General features: G+C 41.7%; 1 protein-coding gene across 3 annotated transcripts in view; it reads right to left on the bottom strand.

Annotated features, from left to right (window-relative positions):
- The window catches only part of shank2b (SH3 and multiple ankyrin repeat domains 2b), a 1,221,224-nt gene that overhangs the window by 1,080,806 nt on the left and 120,585 nt on the right, over positions 1–19,833 (bottom strand). For all 3 annotated transcript variants that reach the window (XM_059976077.1, XM_059976076.1, XM_059976075.1), the window contains one exon: positions 12,201–12,321. The gene's annotated coding sequence lies outside the window, so the exon portion shown is untranslated. The remainder of the gene's footprint in view (positions 1–12,200; positions 12,322–19,833) is intronic.

The following is a 19,833-nucleotide window of genomic DNA, read 5'->3' on the forward strand; positions in this document are numbered from 1 at the left end:
AAATGTGAGAACAGCTTTTTGGCTCCATGGGAGAGGGAAGTGACCAAGGAGGACCCTGGTGATGACCTTCCTATGGCTGATTCCTCTATAATTACCATTATCAGACTGCCTCCTTTCCTGAAGATGTGCACAACTGTGGGATCTCCAAGGGCACCCAGGATGTCCTCCCTTCCCAACTGGAGGAAATACAGCTGTCGTGTTGGATGTATCTCAATCACTAGTTAAGAACTCCAAAGGGGTAGTCTCGTGCCATGTAGTACAATAAAATGATGCTTTGAATTAAGCAATTCTCCTCTATTTAACGATCAATGCCTTCCCATAAATCCTTCTCTAGAAACCTATGATCCTATCATTCCTTGTCCTTTCCTGTTATGATCACATTGGTTTCTAATTGGGTCTCACCTTGCTAACATGGAATCACATCCACACTCATATTAATCATATCAGGATCCAGTAGTCTCATCTCACTGGCTCTCGGCACCTCAGGCTCCAGGGAAGGGGGAGGCACTGAGGGGGAGTCGAGGAACCGTTGAATCGCCCCACCTGCCAAATTAGCGTGTGGGGATGCCCAAACAATCCTTTCCATTGTGGATCACCCCCGTTCCCAGCTCAGCTACCAGTAAAAGCCGAGAGGGATTTTTAATAGCTTTTAATTTAGTGACATTTAAAAAAAATGAAGAATATAATTTATGAAATGCAAACTGAAAATAACTAGAAATTTTAAATTATTAAAATCATTGAACCAAGCAGCATTAATTCAAGAGGTTATGTTGCCTTTTGCCTCCTGATCCATAGCCTACAATCTCATGAAAACTAATGGCATCCTGCACCATGCTTTCACTACCTCTGCAATCATGTGGGGAATCCAATGTCTTTACACTCTACATCAAAATCTGCACCCTTTCCATCCGCCACCAGAGTCCATTTGATTGCCTGCAAACTCAGCAGCCGACATAATGTAAAACTATGTACTGACAAAGAAAATCTGCTTCAACTTGTGTAATAGGGGTCAAAGTTCAAAGTAAATTTATCATATGTCATCCTGAGATTCATTTTCCGGTCGGCATTCACGTAGATACAAAGAAATACAATGAAATCAATGACAAACAACACACAAAGATGAACGACCAATGAGCAAAAAACAACAAACTGTGCAATACAAAAATAACAATAATTAATAAATAAATTGTTGGCGAGTCCTTGAAAGTGGTCAACTCTGCTGGGACTGTGGATGCAGTGGCACTAGTATTCCACTCTGCTTTGGATTATCTAGACAACCCCAAGACATACATCAGCCTACTATTTATCAATTGCAGCTCAGGATTCAATATCATCATCCCCTTAATACTAATTCATAAGCTCAAAGCTTGGGCCTTGGTTCCTCCCTCTGTAATTGCATCTTCATTTTTCTTATCAGGAGCCCACTGTCAGTGTGGAAGTTAATCACATGTTTTACTTACTGTCTATCAACAAATTCACACCTCAAGGATGTGCACTTAGTGCCCACTACTCTTTTCCCTCTACGCTCATGACTGTATGGTTATGCATGGCTCAAACATCATCTCAAAATTCATTGATGACACCCACTGAATCTCAGATAGCAATGAGGTGACGTATAGGAGCGCAATGAATCGGCTGGTTGAGAGGTGTCATCACAACAACCCTATGCTCAACATCAGCAAAACCAAAGAAATGATAACGAACATTAGGAAGGGGAAATTGGGAGAACTCGCACCGATCCTCATTAAGGGGTCAGCAGTGAAAAGAGCATCAACAACTCAGAAGATCTATCCTCAACCCACCAACATCTCCACTTCATTGGAGTTTGAGGAGATTTGATATGTCCTCAAAGTCTCTTACAAATTTCTAAAGATTGCATGATGGACAGCCGACTGGGTGCATCACAGCCTGGTATTTAGGCTCCAATGCAGAAGATCACAAGAGACTGCAGAGGGATATAGACTCATCTAGCTGAGATTTTATGAGGCATTGGTCAGACCACATGGAGTATCATGGGAAATCTTGGGTGTGTTTGCATTGGAGAACGTTGGCGAGGGTTCATGAGAATGATCCCGGGAGAGAAAGGGTTAATGGTATGTGGAACATTTGATGGCTCTGAGCCTGTACCCACTGACGTTTAGAAAAATGAAGGGGAATCTCACTGAAACCGATCAAATACTGAAAGGCCTGATCAGAGGGGAGTTGAGAAGATGTTTCCTCTGGAGGATGAGTCCAGGACCAGAGGGTATAGCCTCAAAATACAAAGATGTCTCATTAGAACAGAAATGAGGAGGAATTTCTATGCTGAATCTATGGAATCCATTGCCACAGACGGCTGTGGAGGTCAAGTCACTGGGTAAATTTATAATGTAGGTTGATAGGTTTCTGATTAGTAAGGGTATCAAAATATACGGGGAGAAGACAGGAGAACAGAGGTGAGAGAGATAATAAATCAGCCATGATGGAATAGCAGAACAGACTCAAAGGACCAAATGGCCTAATTATGCTCCTATATCTTATGGACTTAGCTGTATCACTGGCATAACCGTCCCCACCATCGAGGACGCCTTCAAGAAGCAGTGCCTCAAGAAGCTGTCATCCATCTTTAAGAACCGTCTTTAAGAACCTTCACCATCTGGGACATGCCCTCTTCTCATTACTACCATCAGGAAGGAGGTACAGGAGCCTGAAGACCCACATTCAATGATTTTCAATAGCTTCTTCCCCTCCACCATCAGATTTCTAAATGGACACTGGACCCATGAAAATTATCTCATTCCTTTTCTTTGCTCCATTTAATTTTGTAATTTATTGCAAATTTTATGCCTTTGCACTGTTCTGCTGCTACAAAATAACATATTTCACATCATATAAAATATTGGTGGTATGACAGTGTGGCGGTTAGCATAGCGCTACTGCAGTACTAACCCGGCCGGTGGTATAGTGACATCCACGAGAGGTCCCAGGTTCAATTTCATCTGGCTTCTTGCACACTTTCCATCAGTGGTGGGTTGAGCACTGAGCCAACAACTTGGCCTCTTAAAAAACAGACAAATGCTTAAGAAGCAGCAAGATTGCCATCATATTAGTCACAGGGCGTGAAGAGGATCAATAACAACGATAGTGACTTGGGTTCAATTTGTGCCACTATCTGTGAGGATGCCATGTTGTATGTTCTCCCTGTGACAGTGTGGATTTCCTGGAGGTCCTCCAGTTTCCCCCCACATTCCAAAGACATATGGGTTTGTAGGTTAATTAGTTACATGAGTGCAATTGGATGGTGCAAGCTCGTTGGGCTGGAATGGCTTGTGACCGTGCTGTATCTCCAAATTTAAAAACATGTCAGATACTATGTCAGTCCACTTGCTGGTAAAGCCCACACATGCTTCAGCCACTTCAGCCTCCACTGTTCAATCATCTCCTGAACAGCTTCCTATATTTCATAAACTACAGCTCAACCACATCTTTCCTATTCATATTCAGTTCCAAAAATCCATCATACCTTTACTAGCTGACCTACATTGTGAAGTGCCTCAAGCTATGTTTCTGTAATAGAGGTGCTTTATATAATTCAAGTAGGAGTTGTTAATAGAATCTGCCTCCACATTCACGGTAACACATGGAACAGAGTAATAAAAGAAAGAGATTCATGCATTTCTATCAGGCCTTTCACAACTCTTTCAAAGCTTTAAAGACAATGAAGCACATTTGAACTGTATTCACTTTAGCAATGCAGTCTACACACAGCAAATTCCTACAAATCAGAACGTGGTAATAGCTAAATAATCTGTTTTAATTATGTTCATTGAGGGGTAATTATTGACCCCAGACTCAAGGGAAAACTTCACTGCTCTTTATCTTAACTTAAGGGTCAAGCAGATGGTAAACTCAATGGTTTATCACATCATTAACCCAAAAGCATTTCTCATGCTTGACCCTAAATCTCTGAGTGGTTAAGCTTAAGAGTCTACTGGATCCTTAATTGTGTACCATTTCTTTAATGAAATTCAAATACTGCAGAAGTGGCATAATTCATGGCAGACTCAGTGACTCACTATGTTAATTTACCTTTGTTGTACAGTACATCCGTTGAATTTTTCTCAGTTTGTGTTAGAGCAGGATAGATCCAAGTACTGATGTATACCTTACGAATAAACATTTGATTGTTTCTGGAGGAGTTAAAATGTGAATTTCCTTGTACCCACACTCTGCAATGTTTCATAAAATCTCCTTACAACCTTTTCTTTCTACCTGATCTGAACTAGGGGTGGCAAACCTTTGGCATGCGCAAACATTGTATTGGCATGCAAGATGCAGTGCCACCCCTTGGTTCCTTAAACCCCACCCGTAATAAACAGAGGCCGGCCGGTGGTATAGTGGCATTTGTACCGGACTCAAGTCGAGTGGTCCCCGGTTTGAATCTGGAAGGTTCCTTGCACACTTTCCATCCGTGCTGGGTTGAGCGTCAAGCTAGCAACTCGGCCTCATTAAAAACCAACAAAAAAGGTAAAGAAATGGCAAGGTTGCCACCCGATGCACCACAGGGCGCTGAAAAGAACAACAATAACAAAAAGATAGATAATGATTATCTTTATTGCCAAATGGAGCAGGGAATTTTCTTTTTACAGCCCAAGAGCAGTGCGATGTCTTCACAGGAAACACCTCACGCTGGCTTGGTGCCAGTTGGATGGTTGTGAGAACACATGACATTGGATGATATATTTTGAAATCCTCACAGACCTGGTGTACACATCAGTATTTCAGCAGCAACTGGGTACAATAACAATACAATTTAGATATGATGTAATTTTTCAATTGTGTTTTTAAAGATTAATATTAATAATTTTAAAGGTTTTCTAAAATGCTTCATTTAATTCAATGTATGTAACTTGTATTAATAGCAAAACAACAAATACACGTAAAGAAGCAACAGATGGCATGGTAGCATAGTTGTTAGCACAGTGCTTTACGGTACCATTGATCAGGGTTCAATTCCCACTACTGCTTGTAAAGAGGTTGTACGTTCTCCCCGTGACTGTGTGGGCTTCCCCGGGTGCTCTGGTTTCATCCCACAGTCCAGTGAAAAGACGTACCAGTTGGTAGGTTAATTGGTCATTGTAAATTGACCCGTGATTAAGCTAGGGTTAAATTGGGGATTGCTAGGCAGTGCAGCTTGAAGGGACAGGAGGGCCTATTCTGGCCTGTATCAACGAATAAACAAATTTCATTTAAAAAGTCCATAATTATTGTTACTAATTCATTAATCATTGATATTCTCTGCGCAAAATTAACATATCAACCAAGAGAATTTTTTTAAAAGAGTCTCACCAATTCAGACATAAGCTCTCAAAAAGATTCACCGCCCCTGATCCAAACTAACATTGTTGCATTGCACTGAGGGAGCACTGTCAAAGGTAGAAGGCTTCAGGTGAGAGCTGGGCTCATCCCAGAAGTGGTTTCAAGTCTAAGACCATACCAGTTGTTATTTTAACCTTGACAGGTGTTAATCGAGTTGAATATAATCCAATGTGTGTGACGAGATTCAGGATGTCTCTGGTGAATGCGATAAGGTGACACTCATTCACTGTAGGGGAGGCTCAGTCAGAAGATTTATTTCTGTTTCCTCTAGTTCATTGACAGGACAAGGGCACCGTTAGGAATTTGCTGCAAAATAGCACGTTTCACTATGTTTCGACATACATGCGAAAGTAAAGCAAATCTTTAGTCCAGGAAGGCCAGAATTTCTTGTCCTTGCTACATAAAGCTAAGTTTTATGTCATTTATACCCGATTTATGTATGCCTACAATAAGAAGAAACATACTCTTGAACTTCAATGCCCTAGAGAAGGTTAAGGATGCACCCTATGTTGTGAAGATGCTCCTGTGAAGATTATCAATGGCAGTTGTGAGACTGACAAAGGAACTCTTTCAATCAGGGATGGTGTGTGACTAGGAGGCAGACTGTGCTGATCTTTGAATATTTAATTCCTCTGAAAACAATGGACGAGTCCACTGCTTATGGACCCTACAAACCTACCTAAACCTCACGTCTTTGGGTGCAGAGAGCTGATCTCACCTACCCTCGCACATAGCACAGGGTGACAAGGACAAGTATTCCTGTATCTTGAGTCAGAAAACTATTTAGGGCAAATTTCAGAATTTGAACTAGTTATCTAAGCCATCAGCCAGGCGTAGGGCAGAAGCAAAAATTCATTTGTAACACACAATAAATGCTGGAGGAACTCATCAGGCCAAGCAGCATCTATGGAAAAGAATGACCCTTCATCAGGATTGGAAAAAAAGATGAGAAGTTAGACCAAGAAGGTAGGGGGACGGGAGAAAGAAGTACAAGGTGGCAAGTAATAGGGGAAATGGGGAGAGTGGGAGGGGTGAAGTAAAGAGCTGGGAAGCTGATAGGTGAAAGAGATAAAAGGACAGGAGAAGGGAGAATCTGTTAGGAGAAGACAGAAGACCATGGAAGAAAGGGAAGCGGGAGGAGCACCAGAGGGAGGTGATGAGAAGGAGGTAAGGTGTGTGTGTGTGTGTGTGTGTGTGTGTGTGTGTGTGTGTGTGTGTGTGTGTGTGTGTGTGTGTGTGTGTGTGTGTGTGTGTGTGTGTGTGTGTGTGTGTGTGTGTGTGTGTGTGTGTGTGTGTGTGTGTGAGAGAGAGAGAGAGAGAGAAAGAAAAAGAAATATGGGAATGCTGAAGAGTAGGAAATTACCGCAGGTTCAAGAAATAAATCTTCATGCCATCAGGTTGGAGGATACCCAGATGAAATATAAGGTATTGCTCCTCCAACCTGAGTGTGGCCTCATCGTGGCAGTAGAGGAGGCCATCGACTGACATGTCAGACTGGGAATGGGAAGTAGAATTGAAGTGGGTGGCCACCAGGAGATACCTGGTTTTTTGGCAGACGAAATGGTCTCCCAATTTATGTCGGGTCTTACCAATATACAGGATGCCACAGCGAAAGCACCAGACACAGCATATGACCCCAAAAGACTCACAGGTGAAATGTGGCCTCGCCAGGAAGGACTGTTTAGGGCCCTGAATGGTACTGAGGAAGGAGGTATAAGGGAAGGTGTAACACTTGTTCTGCTTGCAAGGCTAAGTACCAGGAAGGAGATCAGTGGGGAGGGATGATTGGACAAGGGATTCATATAGGGAGTGATTCCTGAGGAAAGCATAAAGGTGAGGGAGAGGGAAAGATGTATGTCTGCCTACACCTCATCTTCCTGCCACCCCACCAGGGACAGGGTTTCTCTTGTCCCCAACCATCCCAGTAGCCTCCACATCCAGCACATAATTCTCCATAACTTCCACCATTTCCAATGGGATCCCACCACCAAATGTATCTTTCCCTCCCTCCCACTTTCCAGTTTCCCCAGGGATCACCCCTATGCAACTCCCTTATCCATTCTTCACCCCACCCCCACCACCACCCCACTGATCTCCCACCTGGTACTCATCCTTGCAAGCGGAACAAGGGCTACACCTATCCCTTCACCTCCTCCCTCACTACCATTCAGGGCCCCAAACAGAGTTTGCAGGTGAGGCGATACTTCACCTGCAAGTCATCTACTGTATCTAGTGCTCCTAATGTGGCCCCCTGTATATTGGTGAGACCCGACATGGATTGGGAGACTGCTATACCAAGCAACTGCATTCCGTCTGCCAGACAAAACAGATCTCTCAATGACCACTCACTTCAGTTCTACTTCCCATTCCCAGTCTGACATGTCAGTCGATGGCCTCCTCTACTGCTACGATGAGGCCACACTCAGGTTGGAGGAGCAACACCTTATAGTCCGTCTGGGTGGCCTCCAGCCTGATGGCATGAACATCGGTTTCTCAAACTTCCAGTAAATGCCCCCTCCCTGCTTTCAACATTCCCATTCCCCTCTCATCTTCTCTCCTTACCTGCCCATCACCTCCCTCCAGTGCTCCTCCCTTCCCATGGTCTTCTGACCTCTCCTATCAGATTCCCCCTTCTCCAACCCTTTATCTCTCTTACCAGTCGACTTCCTAGCTCCTTACTTCATCCATCTCCCTTTCCCAGTTTCACCTATCACCGACCATCTGGTACTTCTTTCTCTTCTCTGCCCTCCTTCTTGCTCTATTTTTCCAGTCCTGAAGAAGGGTCTCTGATACATTGACTGTTTACTCTTTTCCAAAGATGCTGCCTGGCCTGCTGAGTTCCTCCAGCATTTTGTTGCGTGTTGCTTATATTTCCAGCATCTGCAGATCTTCTTGTTAATAATTCATTAGTTCTGCCTTCTAAGCCATTAACTGGTTCCAAAATGCAGAAGTCTATAAAAATGCTATTTAATATATGGATGAGTCCAGGACAAGAGGTCACAGTCTTAGAATTAGAGGGTACCCACTTAAAACAGAGATGAGGAGAAATTTTTTCAGCCAGAGGGTTGTGGATTTATGGAATTCGTTGCCACATACAGCTGTGGAGGCCCAATCATTGAGGGTTTTTAAGGAGGAGATTGAGAGGTATCTAATTAGTCAGGGTATCAAGGGGTATGGGGAAAAAGCCGGAAATTGGAACTAGACAGGAGAATAGTTTAGCTCATGGTGGAGTGACGAAGCAGATTTAATGGGCCGAATGGCCTACTTCTGCTCCTTTGTCTTGTGATCTCCAAATAACTCCATCTGAGTTACTCATGAAAATGGCTATCACCAACAACTAAAACACCAGTCAATGACAGACATGGCTGATAACAGGCCTCTAGTCAGATGTACCATCTTCAGGAACTGTGAGGAAATCATCACAGTTCCTACTGTTCTCTCTGATCTATATTAGATTCATTCTCCAGTGTAAAACCTTTGACAATCTCTGAAGATTCAGATAAACAATAGTTAATTTCAACAATTAACCCAATCAAAGAATCCAAAAATGTGAGCAAGATGTGTGCTCGGCTCCAAGATTCTTTGTAAGGGATCAGTGATGAGACCCTCTCTATCGCGACAATTAGGAAAACCATTATGGGAAATCAGCACAGACAATGGTAAAACCACTGGTAACATTTGCATAAATCAAGGTTCAAAGTAAATTTATTATTAAAATCCATATATGTCACCATATGCAACCCTGAGGTTCATTTTACTGCGAGCATACTCAATAAATCCAATAACCATTATAGAATCACTGAAAGACCATACCAATACCAGTGTGCAAAAGACAACAAACTGTGCAAATACAAAAACAAAATAATAATAATAATAATAAATAAGCAAAAAATATCAAGAACATTCAGTGAAGAGAGCTTGAAAGTGAGTCTATAGGCTGTGGGAACTTAAGTTATCCCAGCTGCTTTAAGAGCTTGACGGTTGAGGGGGTAAGAACTGCTCCTGAACCTGGTGGTTTGGGTCCTGAGGTTCTTGTACCTTCTTCCTGATGGGCAGCAGTGAGAAGAGAACATGCCCTGGGTGGTGACGGTTCCCGATAATGAATGGATGCTGCTTTCCTGCAACCACATTTCATGTGGATGTGCTCAATGTTTAGGAGGGCTTTACTCATGATGGACTGGACCATATCCATCACTAAGGATTTTCTATTCAAGGGCAATGGTGTTTCCATATCAGGCTGTGATGCAGCCAGTCAACATATTGGCTGCATCAAGGTATACTCTCCACCACATATCTATAGAAGTTTGTCAAGGTATCAGATGTCATGTCAAATTGACTTCTTGTTCTTGCTGACATTAGGTAAGAAGTTGTTGTTGTGGCACCACTCAGCCAGATTTTCAATCTCCCCCCAATATGCTGCTTCATCATCACCTTTGATTCAGCCAACGACAGTGATGCCAACAGCAAACTTAAATATAGCATTGAAGGTAAGTGTAAAGCAAGTAGGACAGTGAGTTAAGAACACAGCCTTGTACTACACCTGCGCTGACAGAGATTATGCAGAAGGTTTGCAGTGAGGAAATTGAGGATCCAATTGCATGAGGAGCTATTGAGACCAAGGTCTTGAAGCTTATTGATTAGCTTTGAGGGGATAACAATACTGCATGCCAAGGTGTAGTCAATAAAGAACAACCTGCTGCATGCACCTTTGCTGACCAGATGTTTCAGGTTGAATGAAATGGCACTTGCTGTGGACCTGATGTACTGGTAGACAATTTGGAGCAGACCCAATCTGCTTCTCAGGCAGGAGTTGACATGTTTCATCATCAACCCCTCAAAACAATTCATCACTGTGGATGAAAGTACTACTGGATGATAGTCACTGAGGAAGGTTACTACATTCTTCTCAGGTACTGATATAATTGAAGACTGCTTGAAACAAGTGGGTATCTCAGACTGCTGAAGCAAGAGGTAGAAAATCTCAATGGACACTCCAGTCAGTTGATCATTACAGCTCTTTAATACTCAGCCTCATACACCATCTGGGCCAGATGTTTGCTGTGGATGCTCTCAGGTCAGCTTCAGAGACTAAAATCACAGGGTCAGCAGAGGCTATGGGAGTTCATGATGGTTTCTTCATGTTTTGATACTCAAAGTTAGCATTGAAGACATTGAGCTGATCTGGATGTGAAGCTCTGTTGTCACCTACATCACTTGATTTCACTCTGTAGGAGGTGATAGCAGTCAAGCCCTGCCACAGCTGTCGAACATCCTTCATTGATTCAAGTTTAGACTGGAATAGCCACTTCACCTGTGAGATGACTTTCTGGAGATCGTACCTGAACCTCCTGAGGCTTTCTTGATTGTAAAACTTAAATGTCTCTGATCTAGCCCTTAGAAGATTGTGGGTCTTATGGTTCATCCAGGGCTTCTGGTTGGGGAAGACACTGAATGATTTTGTGAGAACACACTCGTCTGCAAATGGTTTTATAAATTCTGTGACAACCATGGTGTATTCATTCAGATCCACAGATGAGTCCTTGAACACAGGCCAGTCCACTACTTCAACGCAATCCCATAGCCACTCCTCTGCCTTGCCCGACCACCTCTTTGTTATCCTAATCCCTCTGCAGCCTTGTTCTTTTGCCTCTGCCTGTATGCCGGTAGGCGAAGGACAGCCAGGTGATCAGATTTCCTGAAATACTGTCTGGGCATGGAATGGTAGGTACTCCTTATCTTAGTATAGCAATGGGCCAGTGTGTTAGGACCTCTGGCGAGACAGGTTATATCCTGATGGTAACTGGGCAGGAATTTCTTCAAACAAGCCTGATTGAAATCCCAACTATGAGATGAAATATGCTGGGGTGGACTGTTTCTTTTTTGGTGATTATGCAGTATCTCAAGCACTTAATTACACTATAGCACAGTACAAATCATTCAACCTTCAATGTTTTGCAGACCTTTTACCAACACTAAGATCGATCTAACCTTTCCATCCCACATAGTCCTCCATTTTTCTTTCATCCATCTGCTACCTAAGAGTTTCTTAAATATCCCTAATGTATCTGCCTCTTCCACCAACGCCAGCAATGCATTCCATGCACCCACCACCTCTCTGTGTATAAACCTTATCTCTGACATCCCCCAATACTTTCCTCTAATCATCTTAAAATTAATTGCCTCAAGTTAGCCATTTCTGCCCTGGGAAAAAGTCTCTGGCTGTCCACTCAATCTATGCCTCTTATTATTTTATACACCTCTATTGAGTCACCTCTCATCCAACTTCATTCCAAAGAGAAAAGTCCTAGCTCAGTCAAAAAATCCTCATTAGACATGTTCCCCAGTACAGGCAGATTCTTGGTAAATCTCCTCTGCACTCTCTCTAAAGTTTCAACATCCTTCATTAATGAGGTGACCAGAATGGAATGCAATACTCCAAGTGTGGTCTAACTAGGGTTTTACAGAGCTGCAACATTACCTCACAGCTCTTGAGCAAATTACCCCAACTAATAAAGGACATACACTTACTTTACCACCCAATCAAATTCCATGGCAACTTTGTGGTTCCAAAATCCCTCCGCTCCTCCACACTGCTAAGAATCCTACCACTAACCATGCACTCTGCCTTCAGATTTAACCTTCCAAAGTGAATTACTTCACACTTTTCAGGACTGAAGTATATCTACCACTTCTCAGCCCAGCTCTCCATCCCGACGATGTCCATATGCAAGCAACTGATGTACCAATGGCCAGTACTGAACCAATCAGTATAAAGTTCCCTGGCTCTGGCATTGTCCTTTATGGACAGTGTATATTCACTATATTAAGCTACCATACCTTACCGCAATTAAGTTGCTTCAGAACTGTAGACCTCGCTTCCCATTGACAGTGTGTCAGTTTTGGATTAGTTTCACAATTGCTGACTCAGTTGGTGAACAACCTCCAGAGATGTCCAGGAAACATCTGCAATGGAAAGAACAGAATATGTATTACTCATTGTTTAAGAATACTAGAGCAAATCAGAGAATTACATGATCAGTGCAGGTTTGCAAAGCATTGAAAATCAGGTTTATTATCACTAACATGCGTTATGAAATATGTTATCTTGTGGCAGCAGTCCAGTGCAATACATAAAACATTACTACCAAAAAAAATGTATCAAAGAAGGAAAGTGAGGTAGCGTTCATGGGTTCATGGATCATTCAAAAATCTGATGTGGAGACCAGGAAGCTGTTCCTGAAGTATTACGTGTCTGTATTCAGGTTCCTGTACTTCCTTCCTGATGATAGTTATGAGAAGAGGGCATGTCCCAGATGGTGAGGGCTTAAAAGATGGATGCCAACTTCTTGAGGAATTGCCTCTTGAGAATGTCCTCACTGGTGGGGAGGGCTTTGCTGTGAGGGAACAGGCTGAGTCTACAACCTTCTGCGGCCTCTTGCAATCCTGTGCTTTGGAGCCTCCTTACCAGACAGTGAGGCATTCCTCCCCATGGTACATCTGTAGAAATTTTGGGGACCAAAGCATGCATCTCTGGATTAGAAAGCATATCTCCTCTAACTCCTAATGAAGTAGGTGGGAATGGCACCGGCTTCTTCATTTCCAACCCGCACAGGCAGTTTCACAGTCAGCAGAAGTTCAGAGTTTGCATGTATATTCTACCATCATCCTGTGCCACTCGGCATTCTTCAGCCAAATGTCTAAACAGGGCTGGGAGAGCAATGGTCTGAACCACTGGCAAGCTGAATTGGTCATTGATATGGAAATCTTCCCATGAGGGTGAGAAGCAAACACAATTAAGTGACCCAGATATCTAGCTTCCCTCTCCAACTAACCAGAAACAGCAAGTCTGTCAGTAAAGAGACTCATTGATAATCAGACTTTTTCTCCTGTTCTCACAATCAGAGAACAATTATGAATGAGGCAGTGACAAAAGTGTCTGTGCTAATAAGAAAGAATGTACATTGTAGCACCAGTTGTCTTCCCCCCTCAAATGTCAAGCTTGCAACTCAACTTTTGAATCTATCTCCTGTCAGACATTCACACAACAGTCCATCTCCCCAATGACTTCATTAGTTCCATTTCAGCATTGACAAAGAAATGCCAGGATACGTCTGTGACAGTATCATATCCTGCAGCAAAAGCCACCAATGTAAACCTGGCCAACATGCCTCAGCATTAACACTCAACAACATCAGAATATCTGAAATGAAGCAGAAGCAATTCAACTATTATGGTAACTCAGAATCACTTCCAGATTCATATATATTTAATACATATTAGAGAAGGTGCAGAGAAGATTCATCAGGATGCTGCCTGGATTGGAGAGCATGTCTCTAACCTTTAATGACTTGTAAAAATGTACTTAACAATAAAGGAGGTAATGTTCAAAGTTCAAAGTAAATTCATTACTGAGATTAATTTTATTGCAAACATACTCAGTAAGTCCAAAAAACTTAATAGAATTAATGAAAGAGCATTCACAAGAGGATGGACAACCAATGCGCAAAAAAAAAAACCTGTGCCAGTACAAAAGGAAAATAATAATAATAATAAATAAGCTATAAATATTGAGAACATGGAACATGAAATGAAGAGTCCCATAGATTGTGGGAACAGTTCAGTGTTGGGGCAAGTGAAGTTGAGTGAAGTTATCCACACTGGTTCAAGAGCCTGATTGCTGAGGGATACTAACTGTTCTTGAACTTAGTAGTGTGAGTCCTGAGGCTCCTGTACCTTCTTCCTGATGACAGCAACAAGAAGTGAGTAGTGGGAGTCCTGGATGATAGATATTGCTTTCCTAAGACGGTGCTCCTTTTAGATGTACTTTATGGTGGGGAGTCCTTTACACATGATGGACTGGGCCATATCCACTACTTTTTGTATGGTTCTCCATTAAAGGGCATTGTTTTTTCCATCCAGGTCATGATGCAACAAGTCAAAATACTCTTTGCTGCACATCTATAGAAACTTGTCAGTTTTAGATGTTATGCCAATTCTTTGCAAACCTCTACAAATTAGAGGCGCTACAGTGCTTTCTTCACAATTGCACTTACTTACCGGGCCCTAATCCTCTAAAGATATAACACTGAGAAAATTAAAGTTACTGATCCTCTCCATTTCTGATCCCCCATGAGGACTGGCTCATGGACCTCTGGTCTCCTACTCCTGAAGTGGACAATCAGCTCCTTGGTCTTGCTGACATTGAGTGAAAGGTTGCTGTTGTGGCAACACTTAGCCAGATTGTCAGTCTCCCTCTTATGTGCTCCTAATGTTACAGCTCTATAAAATTGTGGTTAGACCACACTTGGAACATTGTGTTCTGTTCTGGTCATCTCATATAGGAAGGTTGAAGAAGCTTTAGAGATGGTGCAGGGAAGATTTACCAGGATGTTGCCTTGATTAGAGAGCAGGTCTTATGAGGATAGGTTGAGCGAGTGCGGGTTTTTCTCTTTGGAATGAAGGAGGATGAGAGGTGACTTGACAAAAGCATACAAGATGGTAAGAAGCATAGATCAAGTAGATAGCCAGAGAATATTCCCCAGGATAAAAGTGAGTAATACTGGGAGTTATAATTTTAAGGTGATTGTAGGAAAGTGTGGGGTGATGTCAGAGATAGTTTTTTTTGACACAGAGAGCAGTGGTTTTGTAAAATACCCAAGCAGGGGTATAATAGAGGCTGATACATTAGGGGCATTGAAGAAACTCTTAGATAAGCACATGGATAATAGAAATCTGGAGGGCTATGTGGGAGGGGAGGGTTAGATTAATCTGAGAGTCGCTTAAGAGGTCAGTACAACATCATGGGCTAAAGGGCCTGAATTGCGCTGTAGTGTCCTATGCTCTACGAACATTGAAGCCTACAACAAAATGCTTCGTTCGTGTTAACAACCAACACAACGCAAGGATGTGCTGGGGAGAGCCGGCAAGCATCATCACACATTCCGGTGCCAACATAGAGTGCCAACCATGTTTAGCAGAACAGCACAAGCAAAAGCAACCACATAACAATTGCAACAATACCAAAACATACCCTGTTCCTCCCACCACCCACTTATACATAGACAGTCCTCCAGCCCCAGAACAGGTCACCTCCAGGCCTCCAACAGGCTCGCAGCCATTGGGCCTCTGACTTTGCTGCTCTAAAGCCATTCATTCATCATTGTTAACAATTAAAAAAAAGTCAGGCTCCTATTTGTTTAACTGAACACAGGAAAATTTATTGTCTGACGTCGGTGAAGTCCAATAACTAGCTTCCACTTCTAGCTTTTAACTAAAATTCATCAAACTCTACACTTTAACTCTTACATATTACATGAAGTACATAGTTCAAAGTAAATCAGAGTAAATTTTATTATCAGAGTACATATATCTCATCACAGACAACCTGAGGTTCACGTCCCTGTGAGCATACTCAGCAAATCTATAGATTAGCAACTACAACAGGATCAGTGAAAGATCAACCAGAATGCAGGTCAGCAAACTGTGCAAATGTAAATATAAATAAATAGCAATAAATAATGGGAGCATGAAATAACAAGATAAAGAGTCCTCAAAGTGAGATTATTGGTTGCAGGAACATCTCAGTGAATGGCCGAGTGGGTGTAGTTATCCCCTTTGGTTCAAGAGCCTGATAGTTGGTGGGTAGTAACTGTTCTTGAACCTGGTGGTGTGAGTCCTGAGGCTCTTGTATCTTCTACCTGATGGCAGCAGCGAGAAGAGAGGATGGCCTGGGTGGTGAGGATCTCTGATGATGGATGCTACTTTCCTCTGACAGCATTTCCTAGAGATGTACTCAGTGGTTGGGAGGATTTTATCCATGACGCAGTGGGCTGAATCCACTACCTTTTGTAGCATTTTCTGCTCAGAGGCATTGGTGTTTCCATACCAGGCCATGATGCAGCCAGTACACTCTCCACTACACATAGAATTACTATTCTCTTTCATCACATCTTTATCTTAGTCAGGACAGGTTAGCAATCAATATCCATGACAGACCAACAGCTACTACCACCATCTTGACTACACTACCTCCCATCCTGCTCTTTGTAAGAACTCCACTGCACGTTCTCAGTTATCAGAAAGGATGAGACTTTCCACATCCAAGCCTCTAAGATGTCTTCCTGTATCATGAACCACAGCTTCCTCTTTACCATAGCTAACAGGATTTTCAATTATGTCTTCTCTATTTCCCTCAATTTATAGTGCCAACTGTAAGATTGTGAGGCTGCACCCAGCACATTATCAATGCAAACAATGCATTTCACTGTATGTTTCAATGTGCACGTGACAAATGAAGCCGACTTTTATAATCTTTATCGTTTCCTAGAGAGAGCAAGAATAAGGTCCTCCTTGTTTTCCCCATCAGTGTTCACATTCAACACATCAGGTTTCTTAACTTCCACTATTTTTCATTAGACTCCATTCACCAGGCACATCTTCTCTTGCCCTGCCAGCATTCCCAAAGGACTATTCCCTTCATTGGTCCATGGTTCACTCTCCTATCTCCGTTAACCACTCACCTTCTCACAATACTTGTCCACGCAATCACAGCAGATGCAACACCAACCCTTTTGCCTCATCCCTTCCCAGCACCAGCGACACACAAACCAGGTGAAGGAGACAATGACTTGCACCTTTTCCAATCTGCTGCATTGTATTCAGCTCTCACTGCGTGATTCTCTTCACATTAGTGAAACCGTGCGGATTAGGAGACAACTTTGCAGAACATCCCACTTAATGTCCTACATTTACTGATGACACCACTGCTGTTGACCGAATCAAAAGTGGTGACAAATCAGTACATAGGAGTGAGATTGGAAATCTGGTTGTAAGGTGCCACAACAACAACCTCTCACTCAATGTCAGCAAAATCAAATAATTGATTATTGACTACAGGGGGAGGAAATTGGAGGTCTATGAGCCAGTCCTCATCAGGGGATCAGAGGTGGAGAGGGTCAGTGGCTTTAAAAATTTCTTGGCATTATATTATCTGACCTGTGACCAACAAATAATTCACAAAGAAGGCACACAACATTTCTACTTTCTTAGAAGTTTGTGTAGATTCAGCATGTCACCTAAAGCATTTCACAAGCTTTTATAGATACACAGTGGTGAGTATCCTAACTGGATGCATCATAAACTGATATATATTTTAAAAAAACTAATGTCCAGGAACTGAAAAGTCTAGAGAATGTAGTGGACTTAGTTCAATACAGGCAAAGCCCTCCTTGAGCATATCTACAAGGACCTCTGCCACAAGAAAGCAATATCCATTATCAAGCACCTTCACCATCCAGGCCATGTTCTCTTCTCACTACTATCATTAGGTAGGAGGTACAGTACTCTGAAAGGCATAGGAGGAAATTCAGTTATATCTGATAGACCCTCACAATTCAGGCCATGCCCTCTTCTCACTACAGCTATCAAGCATGAGGCAGGGAAGCCTTAGGTCCCATACCACCAGATTCAGGAAAAATTATTACTCTACGGCCATCAGGCTCTTGAATCAATGTGGATAACTACACTCACACAACAGTGAACTGATTCTACAAACTACAGATTCATTTTCAAGAACTCTACAACGCATTTTCTCAGTATTTCTTTAATTTATTTGAACAAATTATCTACTTTTGCATATTGGCTATTTGTTCATCTTTGTTTATGTGTAGTTATCTCATAAATTCTGTTGTATTTCATTTTTCTGTAAGAGCCTGCAAAACAATGAATTTCAGTGTAGTATATGGTAACAGATACTGTCAAAGTAAATTTGACTTTGACTTTGACCCTGAGTTTCCAAATCTACACTCATACTTGCTCCAATACCCGTGTCTTTGGCCTCTTGAAGTGAGCCTACAAAAACCAATGCAAGGTTGAAGAACAGCATGTCATTCATCCTTCAAGCAGGCATGTTGCACACATCAGGACTCAATAGTAAATCTCAGATAACCAGCCTTTCCTGTCTGTGACAAAATTCATCAGTTGCGAAGTAAGGTCATGCCTCTGCAACATTCACTCAGTGGTTCTGGCTCCACTAGTTATTCCTGGCTCTCTCCTCCGTTCTGGATTCACTACCACTGCCGCTTTCTGAATCCATATCTCATTGTTCTTACTTACAGCCCATTACACTGCTGGCGTTAAGGCAGAAATGAAGGACTTCCATCTCTGATGGTGTTTCCTTCATCATGTCAGTAGCTTTCTCTGTTGTTTGAATCCTTTGATGGATAGATCTAAACCTATTCGAACTCTTCCGAATAGATCAGCCTTACTTATTAATTCTTTTATGGTTGATTCGGGAATTACAGAAATATGGCGGTTTTTGAACCCTAAAGATAAAGAATTTTCATTTTTTTCACATGTATATCATAGTTATTCTAGAATTGATTACTTTCTTATTGATCATCGGTTATTAACGGATGTTATTGATTGTAAATATGATTCTATTACTATTTCGGATCATGCACCTTTGAAGTTATCTATTAAGATTCCGGACTTTTCCAATAATGTTAGATCTTGGAGACTTAATGCTACTCTGCTTCAAGACCCAGAATTTGTCACCTATATAAAACAGCAAATTGATTTGTTTTTCTCAACAAACTATACTGAAGAAATTGACAGAGGAATACTTTGGGACTCTTTTAAGGCTTTTATCCGTGGACAAATTATTTCGTATTCCGCTGGTAAAAGGAAACAAAGATATTTAGATATTGCTTTATTAGTGGATAAAGTTAAGGAAATTGATAAGATTTATTCCGTGACTCCTACCATAGAACTTTATAAGAAGAGAGTTGAGCTTCAAATGGAACATAGTTTATTATTATCTTCTTCAATTGAAAATCAATTAATTAGGACTAGAGCTCAATTCTATATTCACAGTGATCAAACTGGTAAACTGTTAGCTAATCAATTAAAAGCTATTTCGACCAGGCAACAAATTATTAAAATTCGTAAACAAGACGGTAATTTAACCATTGATCATAAAGAAATCAATAATACTTTTCAAGATTTTTATAAATCTTTATATCAATCAGAATTTGATGGTGATCTATCCATGATGGATAATTTTTTTAACAATTTGAATATTCCTAAACTGATTGGTGAAGATCGTAGCTTGTTTGATGCTCCTATCTCTATGGCCGAAATAGGTGAGGCTGTCTCATCAATGAATTCAGGGAAAGCTCCTGGCCCTGATGGTTATATTGTAGAATTTTTCAAAACTTTTTCTTCTTTGCTTTCCCCTTGGTTATGTGAAATCTTTAACGATGCATTTGCTAAGAAGAGATTACCTCAGTCTTTTTATGAAGCTACTATCTCTCTAATTCTTAAAAAAGATAAAGATCCTACTTTATGTACATCTTATCGCCCTATATCATTATTAAATGTAGATTCTAAGATTCTTACATAAATTTTAGCCACTAGATTAGAAAAGGTACTACCACAGATTATTTCAGAAGATTAAACTGGTTTCATTAAGAATCG

This window comes from Hypanus sabinus, chromosome 7 (genome assembly GCF_030144855.1).
Source record: "Hypanus sabinus isolate sHypSab1 chromosome 7, sHypSab1.hap1, whole genome shotgun sequence".
Classification (NCBI taxonomy): domain Eukaryota; kingdom Metazoa; phylum Chordata; class Chondrichthyes; order Myliobatiformes; family Dasyatidae; genus Hypanus; species Hypanus sabinus.